We start from the raw sequence: 9,055 nt of genomic DNA, 5'->3' as shown, positions 1-9,055 counted from the left end.
ATCACCACACCGATGATTAAGCTTCTGGGAGTCACAACCCTGATGATGAAGCTTCTGGGATTCACCACAACGATGATGAAGCTTCTGAGTGTCACCACCATGATGATGAAGATTCTGGGAATCACCACCACAATGATTAAGCTTCTGGGAGACACCACCCTGATGATGAAGCTTCTGGGATTCACCACCCCAATGATGAAGCTTCTGGGAATCACCAACCCGATGATGAAGCCTCTGAGAATCACCACCCCGATTATGAAGGTTCTGGAAGTCACCACCCCAATGATGAATCTTTTGGTAATCACCACCCCGATGATGAATATGCTGGGGCTCACCATCCTGATGATGATGAAGCTTCTGGGAGTCTCAGCTGTCCCCTACCTGGGGGATGTCAGGCTTCTTCAGCATCAAGCTGGCAGAGGCTCCAAGGACTGGTGTGGAAGGACAGAGCAGTTTTCCCATTTGACGGGGAACTTGTTTCAGAGGTGTCAAGAGATCCACACTAAGCCTGGTGCTATAAACTCCAGCTGTTTCCCAACTGAAGTTTTGAGGGGATGGGGAAGGAGGGTGATTTCTAGGATAGGGGAAATATGCCTTTGGTTGAATATAGGATTGTACATCTCGATATGTCTTGGAAAATTTCCTTCGGTTTTGGAAGCCTCAGAACCCTCCAGAGTTTCAATTTCAGAGGCTAAGTCTTTGAGGGTCCCAACAAGAAATATAAACAGTACAGCCTGCTGGTGATAAAAACAATGGCGGTAGTGAGGAGAGGAGAATACTGAGGGAAATGTTTCTTCTTGGCTCATGATAGTTCCTTTCTGTGAAAGTGTGCAATTGACAGAAACAGTGGGGCTTCACCTGTGGCATCACTTTCTCTACCTTAGCAAGGAGAGGGCCTTATCTGGTTGGAAAATTTCAGAAAAAAATACTAGCTCTTTCTTTTCGTCCTCTCTGATGTTGTCATCAGCAGAAATGTGAGTTCTTGCCAGCTTCTCCATGCTGTAAGTCTTATGTGGCACCACTGCCTGGGTTGGTTGTGTGAATCTACCTGCCAGAGGGTTGAGGGTGGGAGTACCTGAAACCGTTGAATCCTGCAAATACAAACCACAGCTTCCATTCTAGTCTTTATCTGTCATACAGATTAGAGTTGCACTTTCCAATCTGCAACTCTTGTGTCTTGTTTCTGTGAGAAGAACGTGGGTGTGGATGGGCATATTTGTTGTGTCCCTGTGATAGTTAATTTTATGTGTCAACTTGGTGAGGCTACAGCACCTAGTTGTTTCATCAAATGCCAGTCTATATGTTGCTATGAAAATATTTTTAGATGTGATTAATATTTAAATCAGTTGACTTTAAAGTAGAGCATATTTGTGTCCATAATGTGGGTAGGCCTCATTCAATGAGTTGAAGGCTTTCAGAGCCAAGACTGAGATTTCCCAAGAAAGCAGCAATTCTGACTCACGACTGCAACATACAAATCCGGCCCGAGTTCCCAGCCTACCGACTCAAGACTGCAACACCAACACAACTGAATTTCCAGCCTGCCAGCTTGCCCTACAGATGTAGACTGGTTAGCTCCCACGGTTGCATAAGCCATTTCCTTGAAATAAGTCTCTCATATATGTCTCCTAATGGTTCTGTTTCTCAGAAGAACTCTGGCTTATACAGTCCCTCATGATCCCCGCACATAATGACTAATAACTGTGGCTGATATCATTGAGTCCTCAACTAATCCTCACAATTACTTACAAGGTAGGAAATAGCATTCCTCCCATTTTAAAGATGGGGGAGCTTAGATGTGAAACAGTTAAGTAACTTGCTCAAGGCTGTGGAACTAGTAAGTGGAGATGCAGCATTTGAATTCAAGTTTTCCTGAAACCATAACTTACGTGTTTAACTATTATTCTATGCAGCCTCCAGGCCACAAAAGGAAGTCCTACTCAAAGTTATGATATACTGCACAGTTAAGTTGAAAACACCCATTTGATCATAGTCAAGAGAGAAAAGTCTTTGTCTCTTAGTCTTATGCTGAGTGTTTATATTTTGAGTGTCTCTCTGTTTCAGTGCTGGATGAAAGAATTACATGTTAAAGCTGATAGTAATAACCCAATGGTTACTTCTCTGGCTAGCCTTATGGGTGCTTCCATCCCTTAGTTTGGGATGTGATCTATGGTTCTGAGTGTCCTTTTTGTATTTGTTACTCTAATATTTAGCATAATCAGTAACTCTCAACGATGGCTATAGGAAGCACACATACCAGCAAGAATAGTGGCATGAAGAAATAAAAGAATCATCATTGATAAAATTCACCTTTGAGGATTTATTCATACATTCATCTGTCTCTTCTTGCATTTATTTGATAGTCGACCAGAAAAGTTTATTGAGAAGTTATTCTGTGCATGTATTTTTATTTCATTCATTCATTTATTCAGAAATGAAATTATTATTACATACTCTGTCTCGCTAGGTGGATTCTCCCAAATTCACCCTTGTTTTCACACCCTGCCTTCAACTTCTCTCCCATCTACCTCTTGGAAATGTACCTAACCCGTTTCTATTCCCTCAGAGCCTCGCACTATATTTTCCATGACGATATTTGATAAACTAATACAGAGAAATGGATTAATGGAATTGAATGGCATAATGGTTAAGACATACTCAGTTTAAGTGAGTTTTTTTAAAAGCACATCATCTTGATGCAGAAGCAATAACTTTTATGATGGACACTTCAGGCAATACATTATGAGTGGTTTTGGTCTGATAAGCCTTCCCAGTGTCCATTCAATCTCACTACACATGTTGAGGGTAGCAGTACCATTTTATCAGAAGCCAGCAATATGTCATCTTGCACGACATATTACTTGTTCATAGGATGATTCTGTCATAACATAAAAAGAACCAAGTATTTGCATTAAGAAAATATTTATGTAAGAAAAAGACAATGACTGAAAGAGGCCAACAGACTTCAAAGTGTCTCCTCTCTGGCTTCATAAAAATACTACTTTACTCCTTTGACAGAGGCTGAAGCTGCCTAATCAATAGCCATATTCCTGAACCAACATCTTGGTTAGGATGTAATTCCCACCAATATTTTTGTTAGGCTGTCTAGTTAAAAGACTACATTTTCCATGCTCCATGTATCTAGTTAGTAGGGTGTTTCTTCTAGGAAGGTTCTACAAGTAATGCTGACTCAGCTAAGAGTTGTTTCCTTTTGTTTTTCCCTCTTCTTCCTGCCTGCAAAGCAGATATAAAGGCTGTAGATTCAGCAGCCAATTTGGAACATGAAGCAATGTTAAGAATTGAAGACATATAATAATATTGTAGAGTGTAAAGATACGGAGAGTTTGGGTCCTTGGTGTGTAGGGAATTATTCCCTCCATATTGGACTACCTACATCCAGAATTCTTTGATGTAAAGAAGATATACATTTCTGCCTCATTTCAAGCTTCTTCAATTTTTGTTTCCATGTATGTGTTCTACTCACCTGAATCTGATGGCAACTAACACATCCCCCAAGTTTATCATTAAAATCTATGAACTATATTATTCCAATAATAATGTTTCATTGGCCAGGTGTGGTGGCTTACGCCTGTAATCCCAGCACTTTGGGAGGCTGAGGTGAGTGGATCACGAGGTCAGGAGATCAAGACCATCTTGGCTAACACAGTGAAATGCCGTCTTTACTAAAAATACAAAAAATTAGCCAGGTGTGGCAGCAGGTGCCTGTAGTCCCAGCTGCTTGGGAGGCTGAGGCAGGAGAATGACATGAACTCAGGAGGCAGAGCTTGCAGTGAGCTGAGATCATAACACTGCACTCCAGCCTGGGTGACAGAGCGAGACTCCAACTCAAAACAAAACAAAAATAATGTGGGCAGCGGTTCCAAGATGGCTGAACAGGAACAGCTCCAGTCTACAGATTGCAGCATGAGCGACACAGAAGATGGGTGATTTCTGCATTTCCAACTGAGGTGCACGGTTCATCTCACTGGGGCTTGTCAGACAGTGGGTGCAGGACAGTGGGTGCAATGCACCAAGTGTCAGCCAAAGCAGGGTGAGGCATTGCCTCACCCAGGAAGTGAAAGGGGTCAGAGAATTCCCTTTCCTAGCCAAGCAACAGTGTGACAGACAGCACCTGGAAAATCAGGTCACTTCCACCCTAATATTGTGCTTTTCCAATGGTCTTAGCAAATGGCACACCAGGAGATTACATCCCATGCCTTTCTTGGAGGGTCCCAAGCCCACAGAGCCTCACTCATAGCTAGCACAGCAGTCTGAGATCAAACTGCAAGGCAGCAGTGAGGCTGGGAGAGGGGCACCCGCCATTGCTGAGGCTTAAATAGGTAAACAAAGTGACTGGGAAGCTCAAACTGGGTGCAGCCCACCACAGCCCAAGGAGGCCTGCCTGCCCCTGTAGACTCCACCTCTAGGGGCAGGGCATAGCCGAACAAAAGGCAGCAGAAACCTCTGCAGATTTAAATGTCCCTGTCTGACAGCTTTGAAGAGAAAAGTGGTTCTCCCAGCATGGAGTTTGAGATCTGAGAACAGACAGACTCCCTCCTCAAGTGGGTCCCTGAATCCTGAGTAGCCTAACTGGGAGGCACCCCCAATAGGGGCTGACACTTCATATGATCAGGTACCCATCTGAGATGAAAATTCCAGAGAAACAATCAGGCAGCAACATTTGCTGTTCAGCAATATTAGCTTCTCAGGAGCCTTCACTGCTGATACCCAGGCAAACAGGGTCTGGAGTGGACCTCTGGCAAAGAGGTCCAACAGACCTGCAGCTGAGTGTACTGACTGTTGGAAGGAAAACTAACAAACAGAAAAGACATCCACACCAAAATTCCATGTGTACGTCACCATCATCAAAGATCAAAGGTAGATAAAACCACAAAGGTGGGGGAAAATAGAGAGCAGAAAAGCTGAAAATTCCAAAAATTGGAGTGCTTCTCCTCCTACAAAGGAATGCAGCTCCTCACCAGCAATGGAACAAAGCTGGACAGAGAACGACTTTGATGAGTTGAGAGAAGACAGCATCAAATGATCAAACTTCTCCGAGCTAAAGGAGGAAGTTCAAACCCATCACAAATAAGTTAAAACCTTGAAAAAAGATTAGACGAATGGCTAACTGGAATAACTAGTGTAGACAAGTCCTTAAATTCTCTACACTGATGGACCTGATGGAGCTGAAAACCATGGAACGAGAACTACATGATGAATACATATTCTTCAGTAGCTGATTTGATCAACTGGAAGAAAGGGTATCAGTGATGGAAGATGAAATGAATGAAATGAAGCAATAAGAGAAGTTTAGAGAAAGAAGAGTAAAAAGAAATAAACAAGGCCTCCAAGAAATATGGGACTATGTGAAAAGATCAAATCTACGTCTGATTGGTGTACCTGAAAGTGATGGGGAGAATGGAAGCAAGTTGGAAAACACTCTGCAGGATATTATCCAGGAGAACTTCCCCAACCTAGCAAGGCAGGCCATCATTCAGATGCAGGAAATACAGAGAACACCACAAAGATACTCTTCGAGAAGAGCAACTGCAAGACACATAATTGTGAGATTCACCAAAGTTGAAATGAAGGAAAAAATGTTAAGGACAGCAGGAGAGAAAGGTCAAGTTACCCAAAAAGGGAAGCCCATAAGACTAACAGCTGATCTCTCCACAGAAACTACAAGCCAGAAGAGAGTGGGGGACAATATTCAACATTCTTAAAGAAGAGAATTTTCAACCCAGAATTTCATATCCAGCTAAACTAAGCTTCATAAGTGAAGGAGAAATAAATACTTTACAGACAAGCAAAGGCTGAGAGATTTTGTCACCACCAGGCCTGCCCTGAAAGAGCTCCTGAAGGAAGTGCTAAATATGGAAAGGAAAAACCAGTACCAGCCACTGCAAAAACATGCCAAATTGGAAAGTGCATCAATGCTAGGAAGAAACTGCATCAACTAATGAGCAAAATAACCAGTTAACATCATAATCACGGGATCAAATTCACACATGACAATATTAACCTTAAATGTAAATGGGCTAAATGCTCCAATTAAAAGACACATACTGGCAAATTGGATAAAGAGTCAAGACCCATCTGTCTGCTGTATTCAGGAGACCCATCTCACGAGCAGAGACACACATAGGCTCAAAATAAAGGGACAGAGGAAGATCTACCAAGCAAATGGAAAACAAAAAAAAGCAGGTGTTGCAATCGTAGTCTCTGATAAAACAGACTTTAAACCAACAAAGATCAAAAGAGACAAAGAAGGCCATTACATAATGGTAAAGGGATCAATTCAACAAGAAGAGTTAACTATCCTAACTACATACGCACCCAATACAGGAGCACCCAGATTCATAAAGCAAGTCCTTAGAGACCTACAAAGAGACTTAGACTCCAACACAATAATAATGGGAGACTTTAACACCCCACTGTCAACATTAGACACATCAATGAGACAGAAAGTTAACAAGGATATCCAGGAATTGAACTCACCTCTGCACCAAGCAGACCTAATAAACAGCTACAGAACTCTCCACCCCAAATCAACAGAATATACATTCTTCTCAGCAACACATCACACTTATTCCAAAATTGACCACATAGTTGGAAGCAAAGCACTCCTCAGCAAATGGAAAAGAATAGAAATTATAAATGGAAACTGAACAATCTGCTCCTGAATGACTACGGGGTACATAACGAAATGAAGGCAGAACTAAAGATGTTCTTTGAAACCAGTGAGAACAAAGACACAACATACCAGAATCTCTGGGACACATTCGAAGCAGTGTGTAGAGGGAAATTTATAGCACTAAATGCCCACAACAGAAAGCAGGAAAGATCAAAAATGGACACTGTAACATCACAATGTAAAGAAATAGAGAAGCAAGAGCAAACACATTCAAAAGCTAGCAGACGGCAAGAAATAACAAAGATCAGAGCAGAACTGAAGGATATAGAGACACAAAAAAACCTTAAAAAAATCAATGAATCCAGGAGCTGGTTTTTTGAAAAGATCAACAAAATTGATACACCACTAGCAAGACTAATAAAGAAGAAAACAAAGAAGAATCAAATAGGTGCAAAAAAAAAAACGATAAACGGGATATCATAACTGATCCCACAGAAATACAAGCTATCATCAGAGAATACTATAAACACCTATATGCAAATAAACTAGAAAATCTAGAAGAAATGGATAAATTCCTGGACACATACACCCTCCCAAGACTAAACCAGGAAGAAGTTGAATCTCTGAATAGACCAGTAACAGACTCTGAAATTGAAGCAATAATTAATAGCCTACCAATCAAAAAAAGTTCAGTACCAGACGGATTCACAGCACAATTCTAACAGAGGTAAAAGGAGGAGCTGGTCCCATTCCTTCTGAAACTATTCCAATCAATAGAAAAAGAGAGAATCCTCCCTAATTCATTTTATGAGACCAGCATCATCCTGATACCAAAGCCTGGGAAGACACAACCAAAAAAAGAGAATATTAGACCAATATCTCTGATGAACATCAATGTAAAAATCCTCAATAAAATACTGGCACACCAAATCCAGCAGCACATCAAAAAGCTTATCCATCATGATCAATTGGGCATCATCCCTGGGATGCAAGACTGTTTCAACATACACAAATCAATAAATGTAATCCAGCATATAAACAGAACCAAAGACAAAAAACACATGATTATCTCAATAGATGCAGAAAAGGCCTTTGACAAAATTCAACAACCCTTCATGCTATAAACTCTCAATAAATTAAGAATTGATGGGACATATCTCAAAATAATAAGAGCTATGTATGACAAACCCACAGCCAATATCATACTGAATGGGCAAAAACTGGAAGCATTCCCTTTGAAAACTGGCACAAGACAGGGATGCCCTCTCTCACCACTCCTATTCAACATAGTGTTGCAAGTTCTGGCCAGGACAACCAGGCAGGAGAAAGAAGAAAAGAGTATTCAATTAGGAAAAGAGGAAGTCAAATTATCCCTGTTCGCAGATGACATGATTGTATATCTAGAAAACTCCATTGTCTTAGCCTAAAATCTCCTTAAGCTGATTAGCAACTTCAGCAAGGTCTCAGGATACAAAATCAATGTGCAAAAATCACAAGCATTCTTATACACCAATAACAGACAAACAGAGAGCCAAATCATGAGTGAACTCCCATTCATAACTGCTTCAAAGAGAATAAAATACCTAGGAATCCAACTTACAAGGGATGTGAAGGACCTCTTCAAGGAGAACTACAAACCACTGCTCAACAAAATAGAAGAGGACACAAACAAAAGGAAGAACATTCCATGATCATGGATAGGAAGAATCAATATCATGAAAATGGCCATACTGCCCAAAGTAATTTATAGATTCAATGCCATCTCCATCAAGCTAGCAATTACTTTCTTCACAGAATTGGAAAAAACTAAAGTTTATACGGAACCAAAAAAGAGCGTGCATTGCCAAGTCAATCCGAAGCCAAAAGAACAAAGCTAGAGGCATCAAGCTACCTGACTTCAAACTATACTACAAGGCTACAGTAACCAAAACAGCATAGTAGTGGTACCAAAACAGAGATACAGACCAATGGAACATAACAGAGCCCTCAGAAATAATGCTGCACATCTACAACTATCTGATCTTTGACAAAACTGACAAAAACAAGCAATGGGGAAAGGATTTCCTATTTAATAAATGGTGCTGGGAAAACTGGTTAGCCATATGTAGAAAGCTGAAACTGGATCCCATCCTTACACCTTACACAAAAATTAATTCAAGATGAATTAAAGACTTACATGTTAGACCTAAAACCATAAAAACACTAGAAGAAAACCTAGGCTATACCATTCAGGACATAGGCATGGGCAAGGACTTCATGTCTAAAACACCAAAAGCAATGGCAACAAAAGACAAAATTGACAAATGGGATCTAATTATACTAAAGAGCTTCTTCACAGCAAAAGAAACTACCATCAGAGTGAACGGGAAATGAACTCAAACAGATTTACAAGAAAAAAACAACCCCATCAAAAAGTGGGCA

The sequence above is a fragment of the Symphalangus syndactylus genome, chromosome 21 (assembly GCF_028878055.3).
Source record: "Symphalangus syndactylus isolate Jambi chromosome 21, NHGRI_mSymSyn1-v2.1_pri, whole genome shotgun sequence".
NCBI lineage: Eukaryota > Metazoa > Chordata > Mammalia > Primates > Hylobatidae > Symphalangus > Symphalangus syndactylus.
This window is presented reverse-complemented; position numbering follows the sequence as displayed.